The sequence below is a fragment of the Manduca sexta genome, chromosome 16, assembly GCF_014839805.1.
Source record: "Manduca sexta isolate Smith_Timp_Sample1 chromosome 16, JHU_Msex_v1.0, whole genome shotgun sequence".
Taxonomy (NCBI): Eukaryota; Metazoa; Arthropoda; class Insecta; order Lepidoptera; family Sphingidae; genus Manduca; species Manduca sexta.
Genome location: NC_051130.1, coordinates 3,723,463 through 3,741,462, shown reverse-complemented (window position 1 = coordinate 3,741,462; position 18,000 = coordinate 3,723,463). Strand labels below are relative to the sequence as shown.

The 18,000-nt window shown below is 36.7% G+C and overlaps 1 protein-coding gene across 1 annotated transcript in view; it reads right to left on the bottom strand.

The window, feature by feature from the left end:
- LOC115447364 (1-acylglycerol-3-phosphate O-acyltransferase ABHD5) overlaps positions 1–18,000 on the bottom strand; it is a 34,208-nt gene that overhangs the window by 14,103 nt on the left and 2,105 nt on the right. The window lies entirely within an intron of this gene.

The following is an 18,000-nucleotide window of genomic DNA, read 5'->3' as shown; positions in this document are numbered from 1 at the left end:
TATATCTTCTGAGGTAAAGTGATTGCGCTAGACTTGGCTAAAAACTATAGAGACTAAATATTCGCCTAAGAAGCGATATTGTATACCTTTTTTATTTATTTATAAGAGACATAACACAATTAATCGAACACAAATAATATATTATAGACAATATACTATAATCTAGATTGACTTCCTTAATTACATGTAATAATTAAGATTACTGCGGAAAATAATAACAAAACTACTGATAAATTACAAAAAGTACGTAATATTTGCTTTTGGCCAACTATCAAAAGAAATTGTAGAGCTACTGACTACTAATCAGTGGCGAAGGACGAAATTTTACAAAAACGAACCTGACGCCATTATAAGTAGTAATAATATGCATAAATGCAGTCTAGCTCGTTCTAATAATAAAATTTTACATAAATAAGAAAGGGAAGCCTAAAGGAATCGGCTGTTACTAATTCTGTGACAGTTGTAAGATATAAAACAGCCTGTGATACTGGCAACATGCACTTCAACTGTTTTAAAATCTGACTTGAAACGAAAATCTATGACGTTCTAAGTTTTGATCCTGGTTTAAGTAACATTTGGGTTTCAGATTCCTCAAGTATAAACCCATGCAATACTCTCAAAACAATTGCATAGGAAAATCAAGTATAATACAGATATGGGTAGTAGTTACAAGTTAATTTGCCTTAATGTGTGGGAGTTAGGCTCTCCCTCCGACCCTCTCGATCTCAGTATAGAGTGCTCAGAGTGACTTGATTAAAATTGGCACAGGATCGCTGCCAAGCGTTAGTGTAAGATCATAGGTATTTGTTTAGGTTAATAGGCTAGGTTTATTTTGTCCATTTCCACCTCCCCTAATTACGGGGAACACTAACGCCCGCCAAACAATAGTCTATTCGGCGTTGCGTCTTATCATTTACTTGTGTTGTGTGACTTGTTGGGAGAGATAAAATAATTAAGGTTTCCAAAATATCAATACAGCCCGTGGCTTCTTCAATCTCTGTGGTTACTGGTAAATCAGAAAAGTCTACCTAGTCTAAAATAACCGATAAACCTAGTCGTTACAAAAGCAACCTCGACCTAAATTCAAACATTCCCAGCTGATTTATACCAAAAGCAGCAATTATTCAAAATTTTCTCACAATTTGAGTCTACACACTCAAAGCAACCTAATAGCACTTTAATGGGTAGCGTCTCTATTAATATTAGATAGAGAAGCAGCGTGTTCTTAAGTGGCCTACTTCCTGGGCCTCTTGAGAGGCTCGAGAACGCCTCTAGTGGGCCCATGTGCCCTCAACTCACGACACTGAGAATCGATTTTGATTAATCGATGTGTCCATCATTGGGTTTATTATACATTCACATATAGTGTTCTGTAAGTGCTATAAGTGTCTTGTGTCAACATAATTACGCGACGATAGCAGTAAATCGTAGCACTACAACCGATAAAAATATATTATTTAGAGCAAGCTAAATTAATAAAATATACAATAATCTTTTAACTTCGATAACAACTATCATGAACATAATCTTATTTATTTTGGGCTTCAAATAAATACAACATAGGTACATGCTTAATATTTATTTTGCTCATTCCAACATGGTTGAATGTCGCAGTAAACGGGATCGTCGTTCGTTTTTCAAATACAAATAACGCAGCACGTGATATTTTTTTAAATTACTAGTCAAGTTGCCAGTAGCAAAAAGTTCGAATAACGAAACCACCGCTCTGTCATCCAATTCGGTATAAAAATATATTTTACGATATTTTTTCGTTATAAACTGTTATGTGTCAGGCCCCGCAGGGAGAAGATTCAAAGAAAAAGGATCCTTTACGAGCCACCTAATACTGGCTGGTAACAAAAAGCCGTTTTCTATATTCAAACACCCCGTTCCACTCGTGCGCGCAGCCCATTGTTTTTAAATTTCGAATATTTTATGCAACGTAACAGATGCGTCACGATGTTTCGCCATAAACGGAACGCACCCCGCTGCTTACTGGCATAACTTGAGCTACACCCCGCCTCCCTTTCCCTTACACATAGACAGTAAAGGGGAATTAGTAAGAGGATTTAAAAGACCTATATAAAATGGTGACTCGACGTAGGGGCCTCTCACATTGGCGCCATGGGCACTTGATATCGATCTTTGTTTTCTCCCCTGAGTCTTAGCCGAATTAGGGCGAATTTATGTTATGGCCTTATAGCCAAGGGATACAACGTGCCAGCTTAAACTTTGACGGCAACTGATTCGGGAGTTAGAGAAATTGATTTGACGTTTGCTCCGCAGTATTTTGCGTTATTCTAGAGCTTTGTGAACTATGTTACTATGGCATCTCAAATCAATAAACTCGGTTATATTTAGTCTTCAGTACAAACATATACTCAAGTTATTTTTAATCAACACAATGACCGGTATAATTTTTCCTTGTCATGATTTGTCATAAGTTTTTTAATGTGAAATATCGTCAGACACTAGTCGTGAGTTGCTCGAGCAAACAGCTCGGGGCTTCGGAGCCGTCCCCCGCAGACAATACAAAGTTATCGGGTCCGACTAAACAAGTTTTCGAGTGGGGATGCCTCCGCTTATCTGTTCGGGCACATGTGAGCTCGTGCCTTGGGGCCTTCAAACTTATGCCACCATAAATAGGCCCCTGCCGCCTCCCGCCGTTGGTAATAAAACAGGCCATAGAAGGAAATGGGCGCATAAACTGAGGGCTCACAATCCGTTGGTCGGTATATAAAAGCTTTTGCCCGATTACTCGGTTGCCTGCCTCGCGTGCGTTCTATTTTCAAACGTGATAATGATAACCGGATAGAATGTTGCCAGTTTGAAATGCGCGTTCGATACTACGCATCGTGGAAATATTTTATTGCTTCATCTATACCTAATACTGACGCGATTTATTGTTAACGATATTTTTGGATAGAGAGATATTCGCATCGTTATTTACCAGATAACCTTTATAAAGAATTAATGAATTGTGATAGGCGAAATATTTGCGTACATAATTGTTTTTAATTATAGATTCTAATATATGTGGTATTATTTAACTATTTAAAAATTTTAAGCTATATGGAATAAAAATTATAATGTCGTAGTTTTATTATTATCATAATTTAGCTCTTTGTCCAATATAATCTATGGTTGTAAACGCTTTTTTTGTAAGCCTAAATTATGCGGTTTGAGGGAGTTTCGTTTACAATAGCAAAGAAAATAACGAAGCTTTTGAAGACCATCCCACAGAAACGAATGCAAAACGCACCCTTTATTTGTTCGATGGATTATTGGGTCTTAGTGCGGGGTCAACGCTTTCGCTTGTAAACCAAAATAAACAAAAGTTTTTACCAGGCAAAGGAATTACGGACATACAGCCCTGTCATAAAAATATATAATGTTATTTTTTCGGATTATGGATATACAGGAGTCTAAAAGTATACAGTTCTATTGCTTTTTTTTCACCTCTCAACACCTTAAGATAATATGGTATTAAGTTATATTTAAGTTTTTTATTTATTATAGAAATATTAACAAGGAGTATACGAACCGACAAAACGAGTCTCAGCTTCCTCTCAGGGCATATAACTACTTTATATTATCTTTTTTTTTTGTAACAGTACAACATAGGAAATCTATCTGACAATATTTCACAAAAACTTCGAATGTATTCGAAATGCTTTATAGATCAACATCGTGTTATTGCGTTCTCATTAAAGGGGTACAGACAACTACTGGTGGTAGGTCTCTCATATGTGAGAGTCCGCTTGGGTAGGTACCACCGCAATGTCTATTTCTGCCGCCAAGCAGTAGTGTAGTCACTGTTGTGTTCCGGTTCGAAGGACATTGTAGGCAGTATAACTACTGGACAAAATAAGACTTAACATCTCATGTCTCAGGATAGCGAGCGCACTAGAATACCAAACAATACTTTGTAATTCAAGGTGTTGGATGGTGTTTCTACAGTTTACGGATCGTATCGCTTACCATCAGGCGTACGGCAAGCTCGTATCATTCAAAGCAAAAATACTCAAACCCATTTAACAAGAAAACAACATATTCCCAAAACGAGAGCAACCTTTTAAAAGTACGTAACTCAGCATTTTTCAAATGATAATGTACGTTAAAAGCTCAAGTTGGCCGTGGAGCGTGGACATAATTCCTTATTAGATGTAATGGGGGTTGATAACGATGCCCCGGGGAAAGATGACCAGGTATTACGCGTGGAATTAGCTAACACGTGGATTGAAGTTTTGATGGCGATGTGATGTCATTAAAAAGTAGATGTTGTTTTCATTCATTATAAATAAGGTTTTGTTGATGAGGTCTGTTATATTTTGGAATTTGTCGTAATGTTATTTTTAAGGCAAAGTAGCGTACCTTATATTCAATTGAGTATGCGTAATTCGCACAAAACATCTTCGCATACATTAATTTATATTAAAGCAAACTTTCGATGAAGAGATATTTCAATACATGTTTTGTTAAGTAAGCAAATGTGTCAAAGGCCCTATTCCCTCCACAAGACCATATAGATAAAAAACTAGAATAAAAGAGACAAATTTCCTCTATTTACCTATAGGCCATCAAAGCTGTCCTATTAGAACGCTCGCAATTGCAAAAAGAATATACCTCCATAAACGGAATAGGACTCCCTGATATACCGTTATCTATGTGTATTACAATGTTATACAACTTATAAGTAGATAGATAACTAATTCCTCAAAACTAATTCCCATTTAATCAATCCGAAAGTGGCGGATCTGTGATTATGCCTGGGCATGATGCGCGGTCCGTGGCGCGGCATAACTCGGCTAATCCTATCGTGGGCTGCCGCCCGGCACGTACCAGGATTCCCATCCGTGCCAGTGCGGGATGCGACCGATGAGAATTTAAAATGGCGGATTTGAATTTGGATTTTTTTTTTAAATAATTTTAAATAATTGATTATTGATTGTCATTCGAAATTCAAAGGATGAAAAAGAAAAAGATATAAGGGATTAAAAATCAATTTTAAATAATCACAATAAAAATAACATAACAGCAGTACCAATAATTATCAATTATAAACAAGTACAAAATAAATAAAACTATAATTTTGAATACATATATTGGTACATAATGTTCAAGGAGGAAACGGGACAATTTGTCCCGCGCTGTCTGCGCTTCAAACTTGGCCGTCCCACTTCGTCTGCGTCGCATCACGTTGTTTGGTGTGCCGGCCGCACTAATTGTCCCTTGTTACAAACCTATTAAAGAATTTCGTTTCACACAATGCTATTTATACAATACAATTAGAAAAAAATATTTAATATATTTTGATATAATTTTCGATGGCCTGAAGTTAGCAGTGATTATTGTTCTGCTTTTAGAAAATAATGTCAGGTATAAAGGTCAGGTGAAGTCAAGAACGACTGACTTCAGGCGGTTTATTTTGTACATAGTGTACAGGGAATAAAGGCACAAATTACAGTTTTATCACTACGTCTTTCAGACAACCTTTGCATTGTATTGTCATAGAAGTGTGGACCGGCGACACAACAAGCAAGTCCGCAGATATGTCCTGAGATATTATGTAATTAAATGACTGGCTAGATGTGTTATATTAAACGCGTAATGATACGAACATAGTATATTGTAATTAGTAATTATGTGCTGAGTCCACTATACCGACATAATATATTATTTTGCTTCTATCTTCAAACACGGAAGTTATAGATAAAAGTGGTGTTAAGTATTTAAACGTTCCCGCTATAATACTGGCCGAAATCCAATAATATTTTTTTCTATATTTTATGGCCAGTATATTCCACATTTAAAAAAATAATAAAATCAATTTGTCAACAGTCATCTGCCGCTGCGCAGATTACACCCCCCTCGCCGTCTGTTATAATTTAAAATAAACTGCGCGAAACGAATCAACCGACGCCCCTCCACACACGCGAACCACTTTACACGAACACATCCACCCTCACTAACACGGTGGAACGAGGTGTCTTCTTGTAATAGCCGCTTTTGTGCCTCCCCCCCATATTAAGGCACGGGAAGCGTATAAAACGCGTAATAGAATTCGCCCCCTCTCCACCCGCCACCTCTTGTCTACTTTAGTGGCCATCTAACGATGTTAACTGTACGCATGCGCAGAACCATGAGCCTTATGACAATAATCAAGCTGACAACGGGAGGTTTAATGCGATGACTGTACTTTTAACACTCTAGTACATTTTTAAAGGTTGTACCTTGTGGGACGTAATCAGGGTTTTTGTTTGGGGTTAATTATATTATGAAATTAGGAGTTACGCGTGTAAATTGATGCTACTTTTTTACTTTTAAAATATTAATTATAATACTAGGTATATAAAAAAATCATTTTATATTTTGATATATACTGGACCAAGTTTTGTTTTAAATTTTAAACAGACTAAAAAAGTGCTTCTGTATCGTTAATTTCCTCACAAACAACAGCCCAGACACCCCCAGCACTCACGATTCTACCTTTTAAAACCTAATTATACTTTTTGTTCCACCCCGGACCCTAATAAACCTATAAGTATGTTTGTACGTAAACTAAGTTACGGATGAGACGTTGCCTGCCCCCAGCCAGCCTACTTCCTAATTGCATCAGTCTGTCGAATGCACTGATTGATGGTTATGTTTGTATATTTCTGGGACTTCCAATTAATGTGTATAGTTATAGGTTGATGTACAAATTGTCATGTTTGAGTTTTGAATCAATTGATCTTGATATGTCTCTTTAGGTATATTTGCTAATGGTGATCTGCGATGTTTTAAGAATGACGTAATTAATTCCATAAATAACTATTTTATTGTATCAATTAAAAACTATTTTTCCATACACGTAAAACAATTTTAAACTGCTAATTTTACGGACGTAAAATTCGTACATTTCTAAACACACATTTACTAAACAGCTCATATAGTTGACCTATTTTTCTGAGAATCTATATCAGGAACAATGGCGCTAATAGCGTTCGGTGAGGTCCCTTAGGCGCCACATGGCGGGTCCTGGCGCCCTCATCGTTATCCAATTACGCTCCCGCGCGATAACGCCGCGAATTCAAATTAGAGGGAGAGCGGTCGCCGACCCCGCTGATCAATCGCCGGACCGCGCCCGGGCCGGCCCCTAGTGCATCTGCGGTTTACGGGTTTTGGGATTTTTTTGTATGATTGAGCTCTATTTGCGTTAGATGTAGCCTATAAAATATACCACTATCAGCTATATTCGTACCACTAAAGGGTAAAGGCCTACAAAGATCTGTCTTAAGCTTGCTGTTGCCAGTCTTTCCTGATTCGTTAAAAATAATAATTAATATTTTTCAATTCTGGCACGGAAAAGTTATATTATATACAATATTTGAAGATTAACATAAAAGTATCCGCAACCCCTGTCTGTCTTAGTTTCTATTACTGACCTTCGAATCCGTGATTCTTGCCCAGTGTGTAATGCCTATTAGTGGAATATTTATATAATCAATTCAGTATTTTCATAGCTTACCCTCAAACACATTTTACCTCCGAAAAATGTAAAATCAGGATAATCTTAAGCTCGCATAATTGAGAAGTGAAATGACAATTACTAATCTTTAGAAACAAAGGAAACCATTAGTTCTAACTAACATATTTTACTAAAGAGCCATTACAATATTAACGCAAGGAACGTGTTTAAAGTGGTATCTTGGGAGCAAACAAACGAGATATTCATGTTGACATCCACAATAACCGCATACGTGACTGAGCGCTTGTTGGAACGTTTACTGATATATGGATATGAGGATAAGTGAAGTTGTGGGTTAGAAAATAGGCTAAATTACTCTCTGCTTAAAGTCCTAGTTTGAACAAAGCTGTATTCTCGAAGGATGTAAATGCTTGGTTAGGTGATGAGGTTTTGCAATACAAACTCAAAATTCTGGTTGTTGCTAAAATATAGAAAATAGATTCTGTTATTAACCTTTCTATGGCATTAGCAAGGAAATTAACAAGTTCACTTGCTTCATGACCACTGTAAATATATAATACAAAACAACAAAAATAACTTGCCTCACTTCGAGGAAAGAAGTTTGTTAGGTTTCTACTGCGTCAGAAACTCCGTCAATCTTAAAATATATTTCTCAACAGGCTGTTGCAACTATACTCGTATTTTTGCGGGAGTTCAGACTAAGGACGCAGTGACGTCCAGACTTGCGTAACGGGACCTTTTACGGGTTCGAGGTTGCTGCATAATAATAATAGACCGTTGATGAAGTTTAAAAATCGTTCATTATTCATTCAGAATACTTATAAAAGCAATAATTAAGTATCAGAAGTTGTTAAAACATAAATTTTGCTATAAAGATTAAAGGCTTCCTTCAACATGTGTACATATTTGTCTAAGGAATAACCAATCAACAGTTTGAGACATTTTAGTGTTTGCGCACAACCTAAATGAATTCAAGAACTCAAAAACGATACTACATTCAGAACAAATCAGTGTTTATTCTGAGAATATTACGACCGACCAGCGTCGTCAGTTGCCTTCTGTGGACTTGCATACCTTTAATATCAATTAAATGACGCGAGCCGGCTCTGTCGAAACCGCGAGATCTTTTCTCACGGTGGCGAGTCTCTTGGCTTTCCTCTGCATACTATTATCAGTCAAAAACTCGAATGTTACCGTTACTTTAACTCGAGAGACGTAATAACTTGGATCGAAAGAGGTTGTTAACATGCACCAAATTAACTGCAGTCTGGTAACTTGAAATTTCGGTAATATATGACTATTTCATGCCGCAGTAAAGGCAAAACCGGACACCTCTAATATTATAAACGAAAAATTTGTGAAGTTGTTTCGATGTTTGGTATAAGTTAACGCTGATACTTCTGAACGGATTCTGATGAAATGTGGCCCACAAATAAACCATAACCTGGATTATTATATGCTATGTTTTATCCCGAAAAATTATACTAAGACTATTATTTTCGGAAAATTTTGTAGTGGGGCGAAATTGACTATCACCTAGTAAATAAAGTATAGAAACTAAACAAATTTTGACGCACCGTCATATAAAGTAAAACATGGCATAGCCTAGATGTTTTATATTTTAGTCATAATTTTGGTAATAATTTAATAAGTTTACTGTTCATAAAACACGATAGCCACAAATAAAACTGAGAAAATATTATGGTTTGCATGAATTTTATGATAAAATATTGAGTCATTACTAATTTATTTATATTTGTTTCAGGTATGTACAAAGCAGAGGAAGGCAATTGCAATCCGCGCCCACATTATTGGTATAATCTATATTTTTATACACAATTTTCTATTATGAACCATATTATCTTAAGAACAGGGTATAAATTTATCGAAAATAGTCCTAAATAAGATCAAACATAGCAGCATGCATACAAAATACTTAATAACATAAAATTTTACGAACTTTCTATTTATGAATCGGAATTCGATATTCTTAACGGAAAAGCCAAGTGGAATAGTTTATATAGAATTTACTTTTTTTTTTTATTTATAAAAGGTACCTAATTACATTAATCTCTCATAAAATAAACGGCATTTGTAATTTTTAAGTCCGCCTACATCTCACACCAATTACATCTCGCGCCGCATAAAAATGCACAGCACTATCTCGGGGCGGTCATAGCCCCCGTCGGTAATTACAATTACGTCCCATGTGCAATACGCGATGACGTCACATACCTGACCCACAGCTATAAAAACCAGTTCGCGTTATCGTAGGCACTAGTCTAACGCTTGAGGTTTATTTTTATTTGACTCGTCCGCGAAAGAATTTAATGTTTTTTTTTATTGATCAAAATTAATTGCGATGAATTTATTGATAAACGTAATTTTTTCTAGCTCTTTCTTATTTTACTAAAATAATTTAAGTACTTTTTTTTAATCTATAAAGCGGCTGAACAAATTTTGATACTTACATTGGCAGGTAGAGAACTTTAACTGTATCCTTTTAATCCCAGAACAGGACAAGTATCAAGATCAAACGTTGATATTAATTTGCCAGGACAGAAACGGTTAAGCCGCAACGAAGCCCCTATACTAGGAAATATTTAATTCCAGTCGGAAAGCGACAATATCGCGGCATCGGCAGCTGTCGCGCCAAGCCACGTGTGACCGCGGGTATTTGCATACATGTAAACTACTTCAGGTAATGCGTTGCAAGGAACAGCAAATTATCAGTCTAATGGTTGACGTTGAAAATTAACTAGCCGTTGGTTTGTATTTGCCCGCATGAAGACGTTTCGCGCTATAAATACCCGCTGTTTTTTTTCGTCGTACCGGCTTTAGTAGTATAATACGGAATAATGTCTCCATCTAAAATAAATAGAGTATAGATAACTACTTCAACGTGTTACAATGATTTACATTTAAATATTGCAATAATATCGTGAATTTATAAATGTTACATTGGATAGGTATATATCACAATGTGCTAAGACTGCATGACGGTAACCTATAGAAGGCGAGCTTTATTGTTCACCGCTCTCCAGTCCTGGTTAATGCTAAGAATAACTCAGTCTACCCTACCAGGGAATCAAAACAGAGACCACCGCAGTCATACCTAGTGTAACTAAACGAGATTTTACACGTTTCGTATTTTTATTTACTCGGATTAATCAGTCATTACATTAATATTTGTACAATAGCATTACACAGCCCATTTTGTATGTCAAAGACAATAAGAGAGGTGCAACCATAGACTGAACTAAATAGCAAAAATCGAGTACAGACTTAAGAATATAAAGCCAGGTTCACGCAGCTACGCACAATTTCTATAATATAACTTCAACAGTACTTCACCTCCAAGGCATTTGGCGATAAAACTGCGCATTTCTTATTAAACATATGTTATAAAAATTGTGCAAACATTTACTCCGCAGGTTCATTGTCTTGTTGTAATATGAGGGTATTCACTGGTACGTTGCACCTCTGTTTTTTTATATTAAGGCAAACGTGCTGGTTCATAATGCCAGTGATATAACGATGTTTGGGTTGGTATGCCCGTGTAGGGTGGTAGGATTCTGTCCATCGCAGGGTTATAGACTGGTGACCCCAACATAACCGATCAGTCGCCCCTGAGGCTGGAATTTAATAAATTAGTTTCCACCGAAAAAATGTGTAATGTTTCTCAAAATTAATAATTAGAGTTTTTTTTTTCTTTAACTTCGCCATATCGCCACAAATTCAGATTCCGGGCTGATACTGAGCAGAAAAACAAATATCACTTTACTAATACCAAAATAAACTAATTCAATTCAATTTTTAGATTGTGGCTCCATCGTTGGCAGACGATGATTTTGCCAATGTCAAAGTTGAAAGTAGGAAAAGTTACGGTAATTTTTATGGGTCTAATATTATCTGACTGTTGAGCGGTAAATAAACCAATGGCATTACAAAATAATCGTAAAACACTATACATAAATTCAGAATAAGAATATTATGAATGTATAAAAATATTAAAATTCCAAATATAAGAAAATAAATACAGTACAAATCAGAGATAAAGAAAAAAACTAAAGAGAATATAAAAACAAATATGAAAAATCATAATCGTATATTATTAATTTTTTTATTTTCAAAATAACTCAAATACTACTTTTTATTAAATGATATCGTCAAACATATGTTTGGCGTCAATGTCAATGCTCCGAAGCGGATGCGTAGAAAATCGAGAGGTTAATGTCCATTCTCATGAGGTGTAATTAACGTTATTAAACTGTGTTAATAAAGTCGTTAAGATAGATAACATCGATATCGCTCGACCGTTTTTTGTTACGGACAATTTAAATTCTCCGTTTTTATTTTGTTTAAAAGTATCAAGATGTATGAAATAATGTATAAATGTACAAATGATTACTATTTAATTTGAGTCTTAGGACCTTAAAAAGTATTAAGATGTATGAAATAACGTATAAATGTACATAATATGATTACTATTTAGTTTGAGTTTTAGGACCTTAAAAAGTATCAAGATATATGAAATAACATAGAAGTGTACAAATGATTACAATTTAATTTTAATCAGGACTGTATTCATGGATGCAACTTAATTCCGCTCTGAAGTGCGATATCAGCTGAGACGCTGTCAAATTAGTCAGCATCTTAAGGTCGTCGCTGTTTAATAAACAGATAGCAACATCTTAAATATCTTAAGTCACTGCGTAAGACGTATTTTGACATTTGTGTATTGTTTACTTAACAGCGGCGGCTGAGCTAAGAACAAGGTCATAATGACAGCTTAAGCTTGGATTATTAAATAGTTCAATACATTATATGTCTACCTGAGATGCTACTCGAAGGTGAGTTTCATTTGTAAATAAGGCCCTAACTGTCCACTGTCGCAAAACGCAATGAAGGAACAAATTAGGCGAAAGGTGAGGTCAATTATTACATCTCTCCTTATCTCTACTAAAAACATGCGCATACGCATAAATACATTTTTTCACTGTATCTGGTGTTAAATACAATGTAGTTTACATTGTTCGTTATATTACTTTACACTTGTAGATAGGGCACACTGCTGAGTTCCGCACGTCTGACATCTGGCCTTACTTGTCAGGGCCGGAAGGACATGTTCCACTGGCTACATACATATCAATGTTGCGTGGAATTGTTTACAAAGGAATTTATACGTAATTATATACTAACTAGGTCCATAATAATTTATCATCCACCCACGAGGTGGACAGATTGCCTAATCAAAGTCTCAGGAGATCGCTGGATGCGGGTTTCCAATAGGTCGATCTGGAAATCTTTGAGGTATTTCGACTGCCTATGTTTAGCAATGGTCGATCTGAAGATCTTGGGAGGAGGCCCATGTTCAGCAGTGGACATCCTGCGGCTGATAATGATGAATTTGTTAACTGCCTTGGTGGCGTATTTACATTAGGTTGCAGTGCTGAGTTCTCAGGCTCCATCCCTGAGTCGGACAGTGATATTGACTTTTTCCACTCAGTATTAGCCCGGAGTCTGATTTGTGCCCGGTATGGCGATAGGCTTGCCTGTATCACATTATGGGATGGAATACTCGGTGACGTGGCTGCACTTGTTGTATCTTTACCTACCTCTTCGTGGATAAAAGGCGTCAATGTGTGTATAATAACATACCTATTATATTATGCTTCGTCACTGCTAGGCACGCGCATCCTCTACTACTGAAAGCGTTAATTTATGTGCAAAGCAAGAAGAATATTTTTTTTTGTTTCAAATTATCGTGCCTCCAAAGTATATTTTATTTATAAATTGTATTTTAGAACGTGCTTTTTCATGTTTCTAAATACTTCGCTTCCTAGCGTAATGCCACGATCCTGATTTTCTAGTTTTTCCATTAGCTTGATCTTGAGCATGCTCCTCAGTATGACCATTCGATTCCTAACTTACATGACTGATTGACGGCAGAAATGAACAATGCAGTGGTTTCTACTCGGAAATCTAGCGTACGACAATAATAAAATCCAGATCCAGTACAATGTAAGGACAAAAACAAAATTCCCAACTCGATTCCCACCAAATACGGAAACAATAAATTGTCACAAAACCCTTAGTGGGTGAAATAAAATGCACTCGCTGGCGATAAATTAGCGGCCGTCCGGATATGAGCGATAATGTGGGGGTCATTTGCATTGCGTATGAGCGGTGAGTACGTGCCTGTAGTGACAGATGGGCTGGGCGGTGAAACCATGCGTTATAACACTTTTTTAGATATATTTAGGTATTCCTATTGATTAATTAATCAATATAATATTTAAACATATATCCATAATTTTCTGTGGTAATATTGTAAAAGCAGAAGGTGCTTGGGAATTCTTAAAGTACTGCAGTATCGAGGCTACAACTGGACAATACGATACTTAAATCAGGCCATAATTTTTCAAGACAGTTCCATTGTACTTGTGGAATTTAAAATTTTAATTAATATGTTTTAAAGCACGCATTGATTTGGCTTGCAAATGTCTTTATTTATAAGTCTCTGTATAGTGGCGCAGTGAATGTTCTTATTAATTTCTAGCTATTGGACCTGTAATTATATCATTCCTAATTAACGTCATGATCGCGTTAAAATATATATTATATTAATATGGATTTCCGCAATCGGATATCGATATATCTTTGTCACAATTTACTTCCACTTAATCCGGTATCTTATAAAGCCCAAGATAGTTGCCTCGTCCGGCCAAGTTGCCTAGTATCCGGTCATGGCAGTCTAGTCTCGGCAAATTTTGAATTTCGAATCACACGCCACTCCTACTACGAGTCGAATCCATCTTAAACGGCCAGTATCCTTTCCGGCGAAACTGGCTGATTAATTAGCTTTCCTTTTTCAAATCCGTATTTAATGATCGTACTCTTTTTTTAATTTTCCCTTTTTATTGTGAAGTAATATTAACGTACTTCTTAACAAAAACAGGCCATAGTGTTATCAAATGTTTACCAAACGTGAGGGAACGGAAACAAAGATGGCGGCTAGTGACAGAGCACGTATTGCGACGCTAATAGATTCTTACCACCTGTGCGGCAGGTGCTGAAAGCGATGCACGAGTGAGGAATAGATTTGTAATTATGCATTTTTTAACTAAGGCGCTGCGCAGACTTCTAGCGTACTCAACTTTCCGGTACACACTACTATGAGAGAATATAACAGAGTTGCCGAAATTGTGCAATCTTTTATAGTATCAATGGTTTGACAGTGAGAGCGTAACAAATTACTTTTCCATTGATCAAAAGATTTTCGAAGTAGAGATTTTTGCCGAAATTTTTTGCTCGGTGCCAATTTAACACCCTAATGCACTGTGTAATAATACATTTATAATTTAAATAAATCAAAATGTAAATATAAATTTACTGAGATGTAAACAAAGTAATGTTTTATTTACATGAGGACTGCGTAAGTGTTTAATGAATATGAAAATATAAGTGTATTTAAAAAGGAATTCAAAGCCAAAAGTTGGTTATGATATATACAAACTGTTTGTGAAATGTTTGAAAAGGGATTATTTGTGTACATTTCAAGCAAATTCCAAAATAATATGTACAATGTAATACTGTAAGGAAATGATCTAATCAATTAACAAAAATGCCGTTGCGATAATGTCTCGCGTTTTCTCTTAGCGATACAGTGTACATTTTTACAAAAACCTTACCAATCATAGTGCGTACGCGCAATTTTATCAGCTTATATGAATTGTTTTTATTTATTAAAAGTTCGATTGTGGATTTGTCATATTTCTAGAAAAAAATATTTTGTGGAAGATCTTTGGTATGTAAGACCTTTTGGGAAAATATTGCCGCATTGTCTATTACTTCTAAACTGGATCTGTTGCTTTGGAGTTATAAAATTGCACAGTACGATTGCTAACGATAGCAAATTCCTATGACACTTGTCCTCTACATTTCGTCACGAAGAGGGAATGAACAAATCGCAAAACATTAACTTTGTACGACTTGTCGGTCAAACTTGTAGCCATTCTTAAGAGGTAGTTCAAATGTTTCCTGCGCATATCGCGATCATAAGGTATCATCTTTGAACAGTAGTCTGTTATTTGTCTGGCCAAAGGTAGGCTATACCACTAATAGGTATCGTGTGATTGCGCAGTGGCGCAGGGTCGATATAGCCCAATGCCTGCCAGCTTAGGGCTATGTAAAACTTATGTAGAATCTATCATAGATCATTAGTTTCCTGGGGCGTATCTACCGCTGTATCAGCCGAATCAGTGATACGGGGCCCTTCTTGGCCTATATTAGCCAGAAGTCCCGTATTTTCCCGGACGTCCTGTATTTTAGGCACATTTTAAAATGTCCTGGCAGAACAGGCTCTGTTCCGTAAATCGATCAATCTACGATTGACAAGTACTCACGCAGGCAACGTTCGCATTTTCGCGTACATGTCAATACCACTCGGTATTTAAAAAACTCGGTGTTTAAAATTTTCGAAACGTCGGGAGAAAATAATAATATAAAAAACCGCGATAAAATCCGTTTAAATAGTTTTTAGTTTTTATTTCAATGTCTAACATTCGCGTAAACATAAGAAATCATTATAGAATAAAAATATGTTAAAACTAACACGATATTCGAAAAAGTATAAAAAAAATGACACAAAATAATTTCGTTCCTTATTTATCCCTGGTAAATATTACATTTAGTCATTTGTCCCTAAAAGGCTGGAAAAATCTTGCAACCCTAGCTCATACTTACATTAAACTATGCAGCCAAAAGTTCGCACTGCCCTGTAGAGCCCCCAACACATATAAGATATAGGGCCTTTCTATATCAAGCTACGCTACTATTTCCTACAGCAATTCTACATGAAAGGAAGCCAGCAGGAATCAAGTAATACGGTTCCTTCGCCACTGGGGCCTTATTCTCTATCCCGCACGTTATTTTAACAGTGCGTAACAAGCACGTAACACAACGCATCATGCTTAGGACTATAGAAATTTGGCTTACAGAATACCATTCCACGCACATTTCTTGAAGATAACATGACACGGCCGCGTTACGCGTTTACACTGTCATACAGAATAAGCTCATACATCAAGCGAGCGTTACTTTCGTCTCTATAAAAACTCCAACCCGTACCGAATTAGTTTCCAGACATGATAGATGACCCCACACATCTCAATTGATTTCCACGAAGTTTGGCACCAGAGAAGGTCGGACGGTCGATTCCGGGAAACAGCCCGAGGCTGAATACCAATGGACTAGACGTGCAGCGGACGTGTCCTAATCCTGTTTTAGGATCTACATAGCATCACGCTTCTGTCAGGGTAGGCAGAAAGGTATCAATCACATGTCGGCAGTGCTCACGCCTAAAGCATGATGATGCAGTTGCAGAAATGTACGGATGATTGTATTATGCTTTAGTTAGTCCATCCGTAAATACATTCCCACATGTTTTGGATCTTAAGTGTGTTAAAGATCCCCACAACTTGCATCTGATAATGTCCTGATCACAGTAATATTTAAAGAATCGTGGGAAACTCAACGCGCATTAACTAGTCGTAAAGTATGTTTACAATGCATTAGATAATTATGTAAAGACGGAATGCACGTCAGACGGTTAAGGTCACAAAATGCAACGAACAGAGATGGCGGCGCGGACACGACCGCTCGACGCGCACACTGACGCGCGACTACACGTACACGGCGCACACAAGGGCGCGCGCGTGACGACACGGCGCGTGACGTCACGCCAGCACGCGAACACACCCACACGCTCACGTGCCGGCTGCCGCCCGCCGCCCGCATCGCGTGACGTATTCGGGGTACCCGATTATGATTAGTATAATCCGAGAATTACTGAAATATGATTATCGATAAACTTTTGGAACTATAATTAAAATTATTAGGTATTTTATTGTTTTAAATGTACAATTAACATGCTAAATATACCATAAAATAAATTTAAACTTTTTCCCGTGTTGAAACGTTAACTGGGTGCCCACCGACATTTTAATTAACCTATTTCTGTTTATAACCACAAAATATGTTTTTGTAATTAGTAGACAGCCAGGTAATCACTTTTAAACTCCGCGTCTCATTTTCTATTTTAAAACAATATTGTTGTCCATTCTAAAATATCTCTCGATTTTAAAGGACATACCTAAACAAAATTAACCATAATAAACGTTAATTAAACTACATAATTTTTATAATATTTTAATCGAAACATGAATTTCCCATTTATCTAATATTAGTAAAAAATACTCTAAACTCAAATTAAATACCTGGTATCCCAGATAAGACCTCACGCACATTTGTAAAATATAATCCGGTGTACACAAAACGCACACCAGTGCAGATGTAAACAAAGTGACGTAGCGACGTGACGCACACAGGCGCGGTCATGCACACTAGCGCGGCCTTCGAACGTTAATGTAAACAAAACCGGTCCGCACTGTACCGACCGGCGAGTACACTGCGCCACGAAAGTGGGCCATCTGGATCGCGTCCCTTGGATATTTCGTATTATCTAA